Raw genomic sequence first — 17,576 nt, 5'->3', positions numbered from 1 at the left:
ATATATATATAAAGGTAACAATGCACAAAGAAATAAGAAAAAAGAAATGAGACATAAAATATAAAGATTATTGACATAATATATAGAATAGGAGATAGTTTCACATAGTATAGGTAGTATAAGCTTAATCAAAATAGATTACGAAAGAAGAGGACTAAATACATTTTTCTATTAATTATATACATTAATCGCCTGGTTTATAAAATACAATATTTTTCTCAGGCAATTCTTGGCAATCATATCAAGTAAGGTTAATAGAATAAGTCTGCAGTGTCGAAAAAATATTTTTTTTTTTTAGTTATGTAGCAGTATGTACAGTTATAGTATATCTATAAGGTTTATGGCTATACACAAGATAATATTTTAAAATGTATACAGGTACCGAAAATAAAAATAACATAAAATACTTTGAGTGAACGTTCAAAATGTAATCTGTTTTCGACGAATAAGCTAATATAAGATCAATATAAAAAATATATATTGGCTACTTTCTAACGGATAGTTTTTTCTTATTCGTAGGTACCACCAATGCTACCGCGCCGCCACGGTTCTCTTTGCCACGCGACGTCTGAATTGTGGTTCGAAACAATGTACCTAATAGCTAGTAGGTACATTATAAAACGTGTTATTCATTTTTTTAACCAAAAAACCAATTCCAAAAACATATCACTCAACACACAAGCCAAAAGTCACGAAGACGGTTTGGTCGATGAAATGGAGCGCGAACGGGAAACGTTTTCAGCTGTGGCGAGCGTCACGCACTGTTTGCGCAGTGGAACGGTCGGCGGAGGCGACGGGCCGGTGGTACGCGGAGATGCTTATCGAGATAGATAAAAAAAAATGAGAGAAAAAAGGGGTTACGTGAGTTCTGTCTTTATGATTACATTTTTATGTTTTTTGGAGCTCGGCCATAGGTTTCAGCCGTCTACAGATTGCAGCGTGCGTGTCGTACGACGACGACAATGTTGAATGTAATGCATAACAACGATGTAAAATAAATAAACAATAAAAACAAAATCCACTACCGATAAATCATATAATATAATATTTTGTGGTTCTTTTAGTCTAATGAAAATCGATCGATCAGAACAAAAACAAGAAATAAGGTGTAAGTAACTAAGACTGCGTTTTTCAAAAGACAAACGTCGTACTGCTACGTTGCATAACCGACAAATACACTGTCACAGAGACCTCCCTCAAGACCGCAGTAATCGGAATTAATGCGTTTAAAAGGAACTAGTTTCAACGATTTCGTTTAATTTTCAGGAACTTAACGGGATTCATTTTTCGCGCGAAACAACATAAAAGAATTTCGTTAATTTATACTTGAATAAAGAGGATTGAATTAATTTTTGTAACAAGTTTTTATAAATTTACCTAGTCTATATTATAATGAGCTATATAATTAAACCTAAATACGACAATATACGATGATATTGACTATTTTTAGAAAATTTCAAGTCATCCATGTCGGTTTTATCGGTGTTAACTAGTATGAAATAAACAAATTAAACAGTTTAAAAACAGAGCAACTATATAATTAAGCAATTTATAGCTACAAATTATAATAATACACATTCAAATTATTAAAAAACGAAAAATGCTCTTTTCTTAAGGAACGAATGTACGAGGAAAACTAACCTTTAAGCAAAGAACAAGGAATGATTTAGTTATTTTTTAACAATATAAATATGAACGTGAATTAATTTAAAGGAAGTTTCAAGCACTAAGTATAAACCTGATCTTCTTTGAAGTCTGAGCCTTAAAGTTTAATGTTAAAGAAATCTTTTAAAACCAAAAATTATGTGTTCTTCACCTAATTAATTTTATCGGGTGTGTTGGATGTGATAGACGCTCTTCTATACTAATATATTTTTAAGTTTCTTAAAATAAATACAATGATTAAGGTTTATAATCTTAGAAAAACTTCTGTAGAGCCTAATTAATTAAACAATTAAGCAGTAAGCATTATGAAACGTTTCAATTTAGTACCTCTATTCACAACGTTCATTAAGTTATTCCATGATGAATAATTTGTATTTATTTTATTAATTGTTTATTCATCGTGTTAGGCTTAGGAAGGTATATTGAAACGGCGGAATAGCATATTAGTATAAATATTATTATTTTAAATTGTCTATGTCTAAAATGGATTCTATTTAACTATAATACATATTATTAGGTATTGTACATCCAGAAACCTAACCTAACAAGGAGAAGTCCTTACAAGTTTTATAGTGCACAAACATTTCACGCAAATTTATTCTTGTCGTGATATTATGCATTAACCAAACAGCGTTCAACTGAAAAATGTCGATCGACAACAAAAGACAATTTCTATGAGTAACATCTGGAACTCGTTTGAGACGGTCTAAAAATGTTAAAAACGTTTTAAATCAAACGTTTACGATTTATGGTTTTTCGGCACTGTCATTTTGTGTTCGGATTTTTTTCTTTAATGTACCTATAAACCACATTTGTTGTTTCTATTTAAACTATTAGTTTTTTAAACACACAGAGGTTATATGAACTCATTATTGACATAAAATAAAAATAAATAAGCCACTTGAATCAAACGGACCAACCAACCAAATTCCTTTGTGCTACGTCCAGCGTAATACTCGTATGTAATGTAATGATATTTTCAGCGTTTTAGAGAGCAACCAGGTAAAGAGTAAGAAAAACATTCTCATCATAAAATGTCAATGTTTTATTGTTATAATTATGGGTAGTTATTATCATATCTGAACTGTCATGGATCTATTTTATCCAAACCGATTACATAACAGTTGGATACTTGGAGTTTATCATAGTTTGTATTTTTGGTCTTACGTATTCTGTGAGATTAGACTGCATAGAAAAATGGAAAAAAAGTACCCTTCAATTGGCAAACATAATATTACGTATGTTATTTAAAAAAATGAATACGTATGTTTCTGGAAAATATAAACGCGTGACCAGTGACGTATACTGCAGTGATACAAATATGTGCAATACTAGATGTTTATAAGCTGACAAATATAAATCACGCTAGAAATGATAAATTAAGCCAATCGAGAAAATACTTAATTATCACAGAGATGTGTATACACAAAAAAACGTTATGATCGCTAAAAAGTATACCTAATACACTTACAATTCCGTCGAGCAATAATTAATTATCAGACGGTAAAAAAATGATTTGTAAGGGTGGAAAATCGAATAGCTACACATATAGGTTTTAATATACCCATAGAATGTACACAACGATATAGGTATCAGTAAATATTTGTTCGTCTCCGCTTTTGCATTGGAAAAGAATAAATACGACGACGTATATGCAAACACGCACAAATATTGAAATATCTTTATTAAATAACGATCATAGAGGCAGACATTTCGTATATTATTATATAATATATATGTATTTATTATCGACAGAAATCGGCCGTGTTTTTGGCATACAGCGTTAAACCGTGTTTTCATTCATAATTTTCGCATTTGAGGTTTGGACCCACGATCAATATATTTTTACATTATTATGGTTTTATTATTCTGGAGTCGTACCAGTCGGAGACAGCTACACGCGGTTGGTGAAATCATTAAAAATTTATAGACCTAATACTTCATGCTGCAGAATATTCCAGGGGTTGGTAGATCTGCTTGTGCTATGCTAGAGACATCTGTTCGGGTTTGCGTGGAAAGGAGCCAGGTGGTGAGGAAACAAAAAATTAGAAAGAGAAAGAGAGAGGGTCGACAGAGAAACCGGGCACGCGTCTCTTCCACGCCGTCTGCTAACCATCTGTCCCCTCGGCATATATTTTATGTTGTCCGGATAACGGACGAAAACGCATACACAGGATCCCAGGCGAAGACTCATTTCATTCCGGATATCGATTTTTACCTACGCACTGCAGATACATACCTACTATTCGTATAACACATAGGTATATTACCTATAGGTACACATAGGTAGGTATATTAAATACAACTTAAACACAATGATATTTGAGCACTAAGTTCGAATTCATAACAAAATGAGATGAAGAATTATGACTACCTAATTAAGATGTTTTATTTCTTTTCATTATAACATGGAATACCTTTTATATAATTCAGGGACATAAAAACTAAATGAAACCACACGGAAACATAAGGGAAAACATTTCTTATCTATTGATACTTACAAATGAAACAAAAATGATTATGTAAGATATTTCAAAACAAAAACATTTAATATTTATCAGCACTCATTGCTCAGTATATTATACTGTAGTACAAACTAATATTATGCAATTAAATCAAATTGCATTGTTTAATATTGTATACGGCGTTCATAACGGGTAGAATATTTAAATTAATTAATTTAAGTGAAAAGTTAAAAATAATAACTGAAAATGGAAGCGTATACCTAATACAGTTTTAAATGCGATATTTCTGTGGAAATATTTCAATATGCATTAGAAACATCTGTTTCGTTTTAATATAGGTCACTGCATTTCGCCAGCATCTTCACAGACATTGAATATTATTACTTTACATCGAAAGGTGAAGATTAATTATTCAAAGAAAAACTGCACAACAACAGATATATTTTATAGATTATTTGCCAGCGTATTTAAAAAAATTGTTAACGGGATATTTCCCGGACAGAGTCGACTGTTTGCGTTTATTATTGAATAAATATCGTTTATTTTATACAATGATGGGATTTAACTAGAGATAATGAAATCAACAAATACAAAAAATATTACCCGGTAATATAAAATATAAATTTTAATAAAAAAACATTAATATATTGTTCAATAAAGATATTTGATATTAAACCTATTTAATATAATACAACGCCTAATGAAACGCAGCTGTAGACTGACTATCGTCTGGGACGGTGCTTGAAAGATGGATAATTTATTTCGGGTCCATAATTTTGCGTCAAATTAAATCTTCTCTTCGTTGTCCTTGTTACAAAAAAATAGGAGAAGTCTGAGATGAAGAAGAAAGAGAAAAATATACACGTACTGTTTTCATTGGATAACACTAGTCGCTTTACTTGGCCTCGTTATTGTTCTCTTTCCCTCCTACTTCCCTCTCAACTATACCACAACCTCGTGACGATTCAATAAGGTTAACCCGCGAGAAGTTTCCGTACTCAACAATGTGTTATTACATTATTCTTTCCACTTTTCCTATTTATTTTATATCTAACAAGAATCAATGAAACGAACGTTAAATGTACGTCGAAAATAACTGGATCAGACCACGACATATATATAAATACCAAAATACAACATTTTAGTGTCGTCACTCATAAGTCCTATGATCCATGGTATTTCCGTATGATTTTACTGAAGTTGAGAACTTACAGTACAAACAAAAACAATAGTTTTTTCATTAAGTAACGGAAAAACATTAATTAATTTATCCACTTATCATTTCTGTAAATTAAGTTACAAGTTTTGTTTAAGAAAATTATAATGAATTGATTAAGAATTATTTGAATTTTTGTAATTTATTTGTGTCTTTCTGTATACTAAAATATACGCATTAAGAGGACGCTGCACTTGCATGTGTTATATCCGTCTTATAAATGTAAAACATAGCAAAAACTGTGGGAAAGAGCCGAAAAGGCTACAGTTATAGCTGAGAAACCAAATTTTCATCACAAATGGAGTAGAATTTTAACTGTGTCATAGCGTTTTTCTTTTTTCAATAAGACCAATATATCAAAAATTATTTAAGTTTGGAAAACGTACAAAATATCAGATAACAGCTTTTTTTTTATTAATGATATCAAACAAATAAAAACGCTACAACACAGAAAATATTATCTTCTACATTGTGTAAACTTTTGTTGTCTCTTCGAGAACTACATACTGAGTGTTTCTATTCATCTATTTTATTTAAAGACTATTGAAATAATATTGATATTAATTATATTGATAATGTTATAAACTTATAAATTAAGTAAAAGCACAATAATTATTAATATAGGTACTTGAAATATACGTATAAATGATTTTAAGTTTTAATTGAATGTAGCGAAGTACCTATAATTATACAAATGTTGTACAATTTTCAATTTATAAATTATATGCAGTAGCTACATAGAACTATTATTAAAAGATAGAGTTCATTTATTCATGTCTTTCGAATGAAAATATATTAAATTTAGTTTAAATCGAAAGCCATAAAACGTAACCACGAATTGTGGTTTAAGTACTAAGTTTAACCAAAATAATTCTCTGGGTATTGTTTCTCGAAACAATTGGACCTTCCAAATTTAGGAAAAACTAGCCAATTTCTATTTTTAAGAAAGGTCGGCCATTTGTCGTTCAACAAATTGTTATTCCTATACTGGCTCTATACGCCTGGTGGGAATTTGACTATTTCCGTAAATAGTATGAGCAAATAGTTGGTTTCTCCACCTGTGGATGTTGTAGCGTATTTTATAAAAATATTTTATAACATGTTACACGAACTTACTCATTTAATAGGTGCATCAAAACATTTTCCAAATGAGTACCTTTCATAATACTTAAGTGGTATAGTATAAATGTGACAAGTATTAGATCTTGAAACCATAAAAGTAACGTGTATGTCTTTAATCAACATAAAATTTTTAATTGAAAGGAAAGTATTTGATATTGAACCCTCCTAGAATCGGAAACATTTTCTAAAAATCAATACTAGAGGCGTATTATAAGATTAGGTCTTCATTATTATTTTTGAGGCATGTGTTATTTACGTCTTATAAACGTACAAATTTATGTTCAAAAAAATACATTTTGTGTCGTTAATAGTTATATTACAAAAAATTGACCAATTATCAAATTTAAAGTTAAGAATAATATTATCTATGTTCGATAGTCAGTTTTTTTTTATATTTTAATATTAAAGTAAGTTATAATTATGAAAAATATTAAGTTTTAAAAATGCTTATCTCTCTTTAAAATACGTATGTAAAAAAAAACCGACAAGAGAACACATAATATTTTTACCTGTAAATTGAATTATAAGTCAATTGGTAACATTTTATTATTATTTATTTTTTTAATTAACTGTGTTCGGATAGAAAATAAGGTTTTGTTATGTTACAATTACCATAACAATATTATACCTACCATAATATTAAAACTAACAACCCAAAACAGAATTTGGTGTTATACGTTTTTAAGACTAAGACAACACTGCGAGCACACGTCCTCTTAATTCCACAAATTCAGATTATAATATGCAAATAGAAAATATTTTACAAATTATTTTTTTATAAATCATTTAACATTTTAACGAATACGAGCGTAAATAACATAAGTATAGAACTACATACCTACATATAGTTACACAAGTGACAGGCGTGTCGTTAAGAAAAAATAAGAACTGTTTGGACGATACAATATATTATATAGGTACCATTTTTTGATGAAGTTACATACTTTTCTCTCCCAACACATATTTACTGTATTTCAAATTTCAATAGAAACTACCTATACATGGAAGTGAGTCTAAATTATATTTTTCAAGCACAGACACAACAATTCACTCTCATTTCACGTACCTAGGAGTGAAAGTAAAAACATAATATTAAAATAAAGTACCTATCCCTTTCGTTTCGTCTGCAGCATTGTGTTTGAACGGCCACAGCTCGACGTCAGTCTTCAAAAGCAGTTCAGTACCGGTTTTGTACATGCTGCACGTCATAATATATTAATATATTATACGCCAACATTTTTTTTGCAATGATAATGCCTTCTTCGCCGCAAGGGCAATGTACCCGCAACAAACAGACTCGATTTTCGGTCTCTGCAGCAAATAGCAATATGCACTATACTCTATAGTCTATAATAATAATAATATTATCTCTAATAATGCACTACGTGATGAGTACCTACGAATGACTATTACTGCAGCAGCGTTTATTCAAGTGGCATTTGGCAGAGCAGCTATCTGGCAATTTACCGAACCAGCGGCGGGGTGTAATTATTGGGCTGTCCATTTTGTACGACCATTAGCATAATGAAGTACCTATATATAAACGGTATACATGTACTGTTCTCTGGCCCAGTGACAAGATGGTGTGCCCCCGCCCCTAAACACAAGCTACTCTATAGTTTAGGCGATGGTTAAATGTGTTACCATGTGAACTATATAATAACTGCGAAAATCACAGCGAATAAATAAATGCACAAAGGCCGTCAGAGAATAATATATTATTATGTGTGTAACAATGAAATACTGCAGTATTATTATAGTCCGGTATGTATCCTAGCGGTAAATCAAACTAATTAATCATCACACGCACAGATTTATATTTTTTATGAGTCTTAGTTTAAGACACATCGATAATCGATGTATACTTACCTAAGTACCCTAGTATATTTACTGAATAACTGTAATGTATATAAACAATTAAATAAATATTAAATTGCAGGGAAATCATGAACTTCAATGTGAATCATAAAAGGTAAAAAGGTATACCTATTATTTATTGAAAAATATATATGTAGTTGAAGAGTTTGAAAAATATAAATAATGTATGTATAGGAACTTATTACTTTTAAGGTCTTTCTAATTATTTATATTTTAGAATACGTATAGGAAACTTTTTAAAATAATATTTGGAATTTAATATTGACCTTTTACAAGTGAGGTCAATTTTAATAGATAAGTTGTAAAATGCAAATTTATATCTTAAATAATCTACCAAAGCCGGTTTTCATAATTATTATTTATGATCCACAATATCTATAATTTGAGTTACATTACCTATTACATTATTAAGCACGTCACAATAATAGTTTTAAAAAAAAACATACAACTATTTTAAGTCTTAGATACCTAAAGTGTATAAATTTGTATAAGGCTAATTTTATACATAACAATGTACGCATAGTTAGTAGTTACGTTATCGATAATATTGTTATCATATATTAAAAATGTATTTATTAAATTTCTTTTTTTTTTTGTAAACACGTCCCAACAAAATGAATTTTTTTGTTGAATTGATAGGTGTACTGAATACTGAATATTGATATTTAATTAACAAATTAATTTTTGCTCCTCAAAAATATAAATTTAATCGTCCTGAGATTTAAAATTTGAGTACTAGTATAAGGTAAATATAATTAATAACTAGTAGGTACCTACCATAGACCATATAACATATATGGCCCCTACCTACTAACACACATTTAAGATCGGGGGCGTCTGAGTGTATGCATATAATATACCGTCTGGTGTAGTCGTGTCTACTGTCTACATATCAAACCACGTATGGGCGAGTTACAACACGTTTGGCCGCAGTATTCAATATTGCTTTATAATTTGCGCTTCGTATATCTTTTCGACGCAGTCGTCGTTTCGGATTAAATTGCAAGCACAAGTATACTATACGGTATAAAAGTGTGACGGTGGCTTTGGAAGCGGTCGGTGGTGGTTCGCTTTTGTTCAACGACCTATTCAAATTACTTCGGGTTGTAAAAGTCAACGTCGGAATTTCCAAGTGGCTTCCCCTTCAGCCACAATATATAACCCCCGCCGCATCACACGAGATGACGAAGTAGTGTGTGGGAACGTGAGTGGTACATAATGTATAGGTACGTATGTCGGTCGTCGCTATGATGCCGAGGGAGCAAAAAGCCACCACGAGGATATTTTCAGAACGTTTTTTTTTTCTTCTTCGTTCTTGCCCCTCCTCTTCACACAGCCATTTCCGAATACACCGCTTTAACCCCTGTTTTGCATTTTTATATTCACCGCGTAGCTTACACGGCACGGTAAATCACAGTCGAATTATATTAAATATATATATATATATATGTAGTATGTACATTGTACGTATACTATACGTTCAACGTTGCACACACAACGGCGATCTATACGCCCTCTGCTCCTCAGCATCTGAAGCCGGAAGACTTCCCGAAAAATACTCTGCACGTTGTGTAGCCCTCCCACCACCCAAACGTTCCGAGTGTGACCGCCACCTATTGTATACCTACCTACAGCGGCAGCGTAAGCACATTATTATGTCACATATTTAGTATTACATTTTATTATAACACACTTTAGCCAAACATACAGAGTGTAGCTAATAACACTTATGTAATATTTTGTATACAGAGAGAACCGAACGCATACGACTGGGTGAACTACAACTGCGAAGGACGACCGGTTGTCGTGGCTAGCCGGCCGGCTGCTGCGTCCGACTTCACACCACCACCACCCACCCCCACCAAATACTACCAACCACATCGCCACCACCGGGCCGACGAGACCGCAGGGCCGACGCATGTCGTCTGTTCATTCGCGGGCATATTATGTCGGTTTTTACAGAAATATTTACAGCACGCGTTTCAATGGACAAACTGGGTACCTAATTTATTTTATTATTATTTTCAAACATAATTTCAAGTCACCTTCGCCGGATTTCGGTAAGTTTCAAGATGGACCAAACGATGAAAATTCGTAGAAAAACCTTAACAGATTCAGCGTAAACGCAATGAATTTTATATTCCTACTAGAGACATATGACAGGGGTACAATAATATGTGTAGTATAACATTGTTATAATAAATTAGTAGTTACAATACTCGAAAATAGTTAATGCTATAATGGTTAGAATGCGCCGAGGAGAAGAAACTAATAAATAACTGTATTTATAAATAACCGTTTATAAATAAAATTACTTCGAAACACAAGAGTTTACCTGTAGGTACCTATATATTTTCTAGTCTTAAATAGGAAATAATAATATGATTTGTTATGATAGTTCGCTGTGTTCTAAATTATAATCATTAAAATATTTTATATTATACTATTTATATACCATAATGGCATAATATATAAAATTTTATTAATAGAAGATTAAACTGTTTCTACGTATAAGATTCAACAATATTGCTGCATTTCGATAGAAAATGATAGTCCGCGTGTGTTTATAGTAATCGGTAGTGATTTTATAACATATTGCTTTCAAAACAAGTTTAATATAATATTATTACAGATATTTAGTATTTGGGTCGATCAATTCGCATACCATGCAAACAAAATATATAAAACATGTTGGAATACTTATTGTTGTGCCACCACCGTAGGGGGTTTCGCCTACCAGGAGGGTCGACAACCAGAGGGTGAGGGTCGGTGAGAAAAAAGAACCCTGCGTATCGACAAAGACCGCGTGTATAGAATATTCTCGGTGTTTTATTGTTGTCCGTCGTGATACGGTTGTAGTGCTCAGACTGCTGTTGCCTTTGTTTGGTTTTATTTTTTTGGAATTTTACAAAGTTATTGAGCAATGGACGGTTGTTCGGTAATCAAAGGTGGAGAGGAGTGGACAAATTCTCCAGATTTTTATACAGGCGAATACCCATCTAAATTCGAAACTCTCGTGTAACGGACTACCACTGCACCGGCATTTGCGCGCGCGTCTGGTCGCCGTGACAACAAGCCGGTGGGAGGCCATCACACAGCCGGATGGCAGTACAACCTAGTAAACTTGGGAAAAACCCTGTACGACATTACGACAACACACCACGCAGTTATCGTAGTTTAGTACCAAATACCTGTGCACTGTGCAATGGTACGTGGTCGATTCGTTGTAGTAAAAAATATTTTCGTACGTTTCAACAACGACAATGTTTTCAACTATCAAAATTAATAATGTATATATTATAGTATAGAGCGTATTTTACTCACCCTAAATAAACTTAAAACCGCGAAAACGGTTTCAGCAGCAAACGCAGACGACCTTGGTCATGGACGCTAGTCGGCTGATCGGGGTTGGAATATCTGAGATGACGAAGGCGATAGCGGTTTCGTAATATATTAATACTATAATAATAATAATATCCCGCAACACTTGAAATCCGCGAAGTGTGGCAAACGATTTTTTTTTATTACTAGCAAAATTTCTTTCGACTGTGGCCTAGCGGATTTATCGTCGAAAACGAACGCGAGTACATGTATTATAACAATAATAAATCGCCGTAGAAACACAATATTATTCGGTATATTATTAACGTACGGTGGGTATAACAATAACGTTGTGTATATGTTTGGTGGTGGTGTATGCGGTGTACTAAAGTGTAGTATAATGTGCGGACAAGAGCGAACAACCACCGAACGTATGCGGAGCACGTGAGACACTGAGCACTGAAGGGGTTTGTGCGACGAGCGACGGGCCGCGAACCGATCGTCAGTGTGCCCGTGTGAGCGTGCTGGCTCGCGCACGCGCGCTCTCTGTCTTTTGTATATAGCAGCTGCAGCAGCAGTCGTACGTCGCGACGGCGCGCGGCGAGAGAGAAGGGTGAGCCAGAGCGCGGGGAGCGAGAGCGAGAGAGAATGACGGAGTGACGCGCGTGGAGCGTGGACCGTCGTCGCCGTCGTGTGTACTGGTTTTTGTGAGTGCGTGCCGCCGTCGACCGTCGTTCGGTGGTGGTACGAAATGCACTGCGCCGCGTCGTTCGTTCTTGCCGACCACAGTGATTCGTCGCCTCCGTCGAGTTCACATGTGGTACAGGCGCGCCGGTGCGTGCGTGCGTGGCCGGCGTTCTATTCTTTTGTGTTGGGCGGTGGTGGTGAGGCCGCAGCCGAAGGGCGAAGACGGCTGCAACAATGACGGTGCGGGGTGGAGGGGTGGCGGGATCGGTTTTGATGATAGGGTAACGTCGGAGGCGGCGCGGCGGAGGCTCGCTCGAGAGAGGCGTCCACGGCGCCTGTGCAACAGCGGCTGTGGCGATGCTATGTTTTCGTTTCGGCGTGCGAGTCTTATTTATTTATTTTTTCTCCTCCCCATCCACTGCAAAACGTCCCCCCGCCCGCTTGTGATTTTCGACCGCTCCGCACGTTTTTGAAACCCCTGCACCGTAGTTTCGCATCATAATACGATTCGTCGAATGGTGTCGTCGTCGTCGTCGCTGTTGTCACGACTCGTGCAGATTACACTCAAATAATCTAATGAATTTTGAGTTTTTAACAAAATACTAAAATAATGGTTATCCTATAGTTATCATTTCTACTTAATTGCTTCCGATGCACATTTAAGTCTATTTTTCAAGGTTTACCTAATTACAAAAATATAAATAAATAAATAAATAGTAAAAAAAATTTATAGTAGGATCTACTTGGGGATAAAAAATATCTCGTTATTGCCAATGCTGTATTTTAAATTTTGGCACACTTTACTTCCAACGCTATTGTTTAAATTCATACTATACCTACGTAACTTTTTCTTTACATTTTTAAAATTGTCTTGAATCATTTATATTGTCTAATCATTGGTTATTATTCCCCAATTTCTACATTCATCGTTATCATAATATCATACAATAGGTAGCTAGTTATCATATTATGTTGTATATCATAATGTATTATACTATTATCTTTCTACCTATGAAAGCAAAGCGCTTTCTCTTTCTGTAGTAGGTAATATATTTTTAAATCATTTTGGAGTTTGGAAGTGTATTTTTAATCACAAAATATATTTGAATTATCATGAAATAGGTTGTAGTAATTTTAGCTATGCTAAGCAGCAAGTGTAGGTACATACAAATGTACCTTATGTACCTAAACATGTTTAGGCTCTGTATTTCACTATATTGCCTGTAACGTATCAACTCTATGCTCAAGAATATACAAAGTACAATGTAGAAATAAATTTTTCGTGAGCTACCATTAAAGCTCTACTCCCCACCACTAGTTTTTTGTACCCATTATTGATATAATATTTACACCTATAATTTAATAGGTAATGGTATAATACGTTAAAATGTATAATTGATCTATATATTTTTAAATTTAATTGGTTGAAAGCGTGATTTTGAGTGTTATTTTCAGAAATTCATTTTGGAGAATTTTCAATTTTTAAATAAATTGTCGTTAAGTATGTGGCAGCCCATATTGGGCATGCGTAATAGTTAGTAACGGTCTTAATACAATATATTTGATTAAGACCTTATGATAATAAATTGTATGGGTATAGTGCCAATGTACTATAGTGGGAGGACGGTGCAGGGTAATTTGAATAAAAAAACATACGAACCTAGATAGTTGTATAGGAGGTAATTCGTGTGCAAGCATGATCGGAGGAAGAGACTGTTGGATGCTGTGAGGTCCTTTGCGATTTACGACTCACTATAATCATTATAGCACACGATTATCATGATGACGCTAAATACAATTATTGTTTTTTGACTTACCTATATACTTGTATTATAATTCAATATTTTTAAATTTTTAAATTGTATTTTGTTGATATTATAATTACGGCCTTTTTCTTAAATTGGTATCATAATAGGTATGATATACATAAAATTATATTGATACTAAATAATATTAGACGTTAGTAAATTATACTTATAGTCACATATAGTATTTCTATATTAACACAATATATGACATTATAATATTATGTATATATAGGTACCTGGTACCTACTTCTATAATATTATATTCATATAAATAGTATACTAGTACATAGTAATTTAGCAGAAATCATGTCTGTAGACTTTGACATTCTGATTCGAAAAATGTGATACAAGTAAGAATAAGGAATTTCTAGTTTTTTGACGTTTGGGGGGAGGGGGGGGGGTGAGTTAAAAAAGTTATAAATTATATAAATTCAAGGTTATGAAAGTTACAAATATTTTACGAATGTGTGATACAATTTTCAAAGTCATAATGCCAGAGTAAGTGACCAGAAACCCAATCTTTGGAAAGAACTGTTTTACAAAAACGTCCAACTGATTATCGAAGGAGGAATCCGATTTCCAGCTCATTATTTTATCGTAACACTTCTAATATATTTGTCCATTAAAAAAATATATTGTGTATAACCCATGTGGATTATTATACCAAATAATAACGTGACATCTCCCACGTCATAATCAAACTCGTAACTGTAAGTAAAAAAATAAAAATATATTAAATGATCATCAATCATCAATGGAAAACCTCTTATTGTTATTTGTTTGTATATCTTATAATATTATATTATACTGCAATTATAGTGGCGATGGGGTTCCCTTGGGACGGCTTAATTATTTTTAATAAATACTAAAAATAATAATTTATGGGAATTATTAAAAGTAAATATTATAAAAGTTTTAAAATATAAAATAATTAAACGAAGGTTCGCTTAGAAAATCCAAGGAAAAGGGAAAACATTTTTTTCTTCATATTTGTTGTGCTTTGATACTAAAATTTACCCTCCTCCCCTTGAAATCTTGTCAAAATCATTACTAGTATATAAGACATTACATATTTCAGATTTTTTAATTATTTTATATTCTATGATAATTAATACTATACAATTTATATGCAACTATAGCTGTTTGACCCGACTTCACCTGGGAAAAAATTGAACAAATATAAAACATTGCGTTGTATAGGTGTATTTTTGTTTTAGTGTACTTATCGGAGTTCATTGAAAAATCGGTGTTGGTGTACCTCGCTACTTGAACCTATATGGACCCCCGCAAGTCATGGATTGGATTTAGCGTTTGGTATATTTTATAACGTGGTTCAAACTACTCTCTTAACTTCTCGGATATTTTTAATAACAATCTCTTAATGCAAGGCTCCTAATATATTGTTACAATACATCAGTCAAAAAATATTAAAACTATTTAAAAATACATGGTTATGATTGGTTTTTATAAGCATTTTAAGTTCAAATTTATCGAATTGAAAATGTACAAATTATTTACTAGTTAAATATTCACCAAATTTTCATTTTTATAGCTAAAAGGATCAATAATTGAAATCAAAGTTGCATACAAGTAGTTATTCTATAGCCAAAAAATCTAAAAAGTCTAGGTATAAACTTTTTTTTTTCATAGTTATTTTAACGTTCAAATTTAGATAAAACTACATATTGTGAAATAACTAAAAATAATTATTTAAGTTATTTTGTTGTAATTTAAAAATATTTGGGGGTAGGTACCAACTTGAAACTTTTAGAGTATATTATGATATTTTATACACACAATGACTTTTCAAATTAAATTTTTTTGGCAAAAATGAATTTAACCTACTGCAGTACTAATGCTGAATAGTAAAATAAATTATTTTAATCACACCATAATCATCAAATATTCTAAATTACTAAGAAATATGGATCATTTTCGCTAAAAATCGTTTTTCGTATAGGTGCAATGATTTTATATTATTGAATTCATATTTAGCACCATCCATTACTGAGACTTCACTATTGTAACCTACTGTACAGCAGAACTATACCCACTTACCCGTTTTTTACTGGTGCTTACCCTGTCATTTATATGGGTAGGTCATAAATCGATATTTGGACGAATTAATTGAAGATATCAAGATTTTATGAACCACTCCATTGTCCAAGTTAAAACGTAAAGTTCCTTTTTGTTTAAAGCAGTATGTATTGAAATTCTTTAAAGTAAATCAAAAATACAGAGTTACAATATTTTTGTAAAAGCGTTTAAAGTTAGAATTTTAACAAAATTCGACAAAATCACGAAAATGTGACATTAAGTATTCAATTTTTATGGCTAAGGCTTGAAAATTATACACAAGGTTCCTCATACATAGTTCATACTGTAATAACCAAACATTCTAAAAAATAAATGTAATTGATTTTTTCATAGCCATTTGAAGATAAAATTTGCTTAAAATTAGGTATTTAAACGAAGAATATCGATTTAAATTATTTTCTTATAATTATTCAAAAATATTTAAACCTTTTACCTAAATTATCATAGTTTATACTATACACGATGACGTTTTCAAAACGTTTAGAATAATTGTTGGTACTACAAATAGTAAAATACATTAGGTACTATAATAATTAAAAGCAATATATTTATTTATACCATAATTGGCTGACAGACCATTTCTACTAAGAATCATTTTTCATATCTATGCAATTTTAATTTAACACATCCATTACAGTGATCTACTCAATGCCGAGGTATACACCCGAATCCTATACTTTTCAACAAAGCACCTACTTTCCCCCCTTTTTGTTGTTGAAAATGTTGAAATGTATATAAACCCAAATACATAGTATTCAAGTTTCTGATTTATTAAGTTGTATGTACTTTGGTCTTTGGATAATATTCAATTACATGCAAAATATGGTCTTGGAGTAAGTATACTTAAAAACGCATAAATTCAGAATTTGAATAAATGCATAGTTTAAAAAAAGGGGGATGAGCATCCTTGGCGAATAGCATGATAATGAAAAAGACAGTGAAAGTATATTTATTTTATTACCTATCTATATGTACAAATTATAATTATTTCAGATATAATCATTTTTAGATTTTATTATATGTTTCAAATTTATATGAGCATGATGGTTATAGTAAATCTAATTAAGGAGTAAAAGTAAAAGTTACGAACTTAACGTATTCACATAGCGTAAAATAATATTTCATTATTTTTACAACTATTGATTAAAAATATATACTATGTGCAATTTAATTAACTTTAAAACGCGATGACGTTAATTTGTACAAAAAAAAAAAAAATACTAAACCCAATAAGTTGGTTGATTAATGAAGAAACTAACTAACAAATTAAATTAATGATTTTATTGTATTTTAAACTTAACTTTCAGACTTATTTAG

At 32.0% G+C, this 17,576-nt stretch overlaps 1 protein-coding gene across 3 annotated transcripts in view; it reads right to left on the bottom strand.

The window, feature by feature from the left end:
- Window positions 1-12,413, bottom strand: part of LOC111027373 (RNA-binding protein Musashi homolog 2) — a 59,413-nt gene extending 47,000 nt beyond the window's left edge. The window contains exon 1 of one of the 3 annotated variants that reach the window (XM_022305740.1): window positions 11,671-12,413. The gene's annotated coding sequence lies outside the window, so the exon portion shown is untranslated. Of the gene's footprint in view, window positions 1-7,574; window positions 7,842-11,670 lie in introns of those variants that run through there. The other 2 variants (XM_022305742.1, XM_022305741.1) reach the window with 2 other exon arrangements.
- Between the last annotated feature and the right edge of the window lie 5,163 nt (window positions 12,414-17,576).

The sequence above is a fragment of the Myzus persicae genome, unplaced genomic scaffold, assembly GCF_001856785.1.
Source record: "Myzus persicae strain clone G006 unplaced genomic scaffold, MPER_G0061.0, whole genome shotgun sequence".
Taxonomy (NCBI): domain Eukaryota; kingdom Metazoa; phylum Arthropoda; class Insecta; order Hemiptera; family Aphididae; genus Myzus; species Myzus persicae.
The sequence above is the reverse complement of the archived record's forward strand: the minus strand, read 5'-3'. Positions and strand labels throughout refer to the sequence as shown.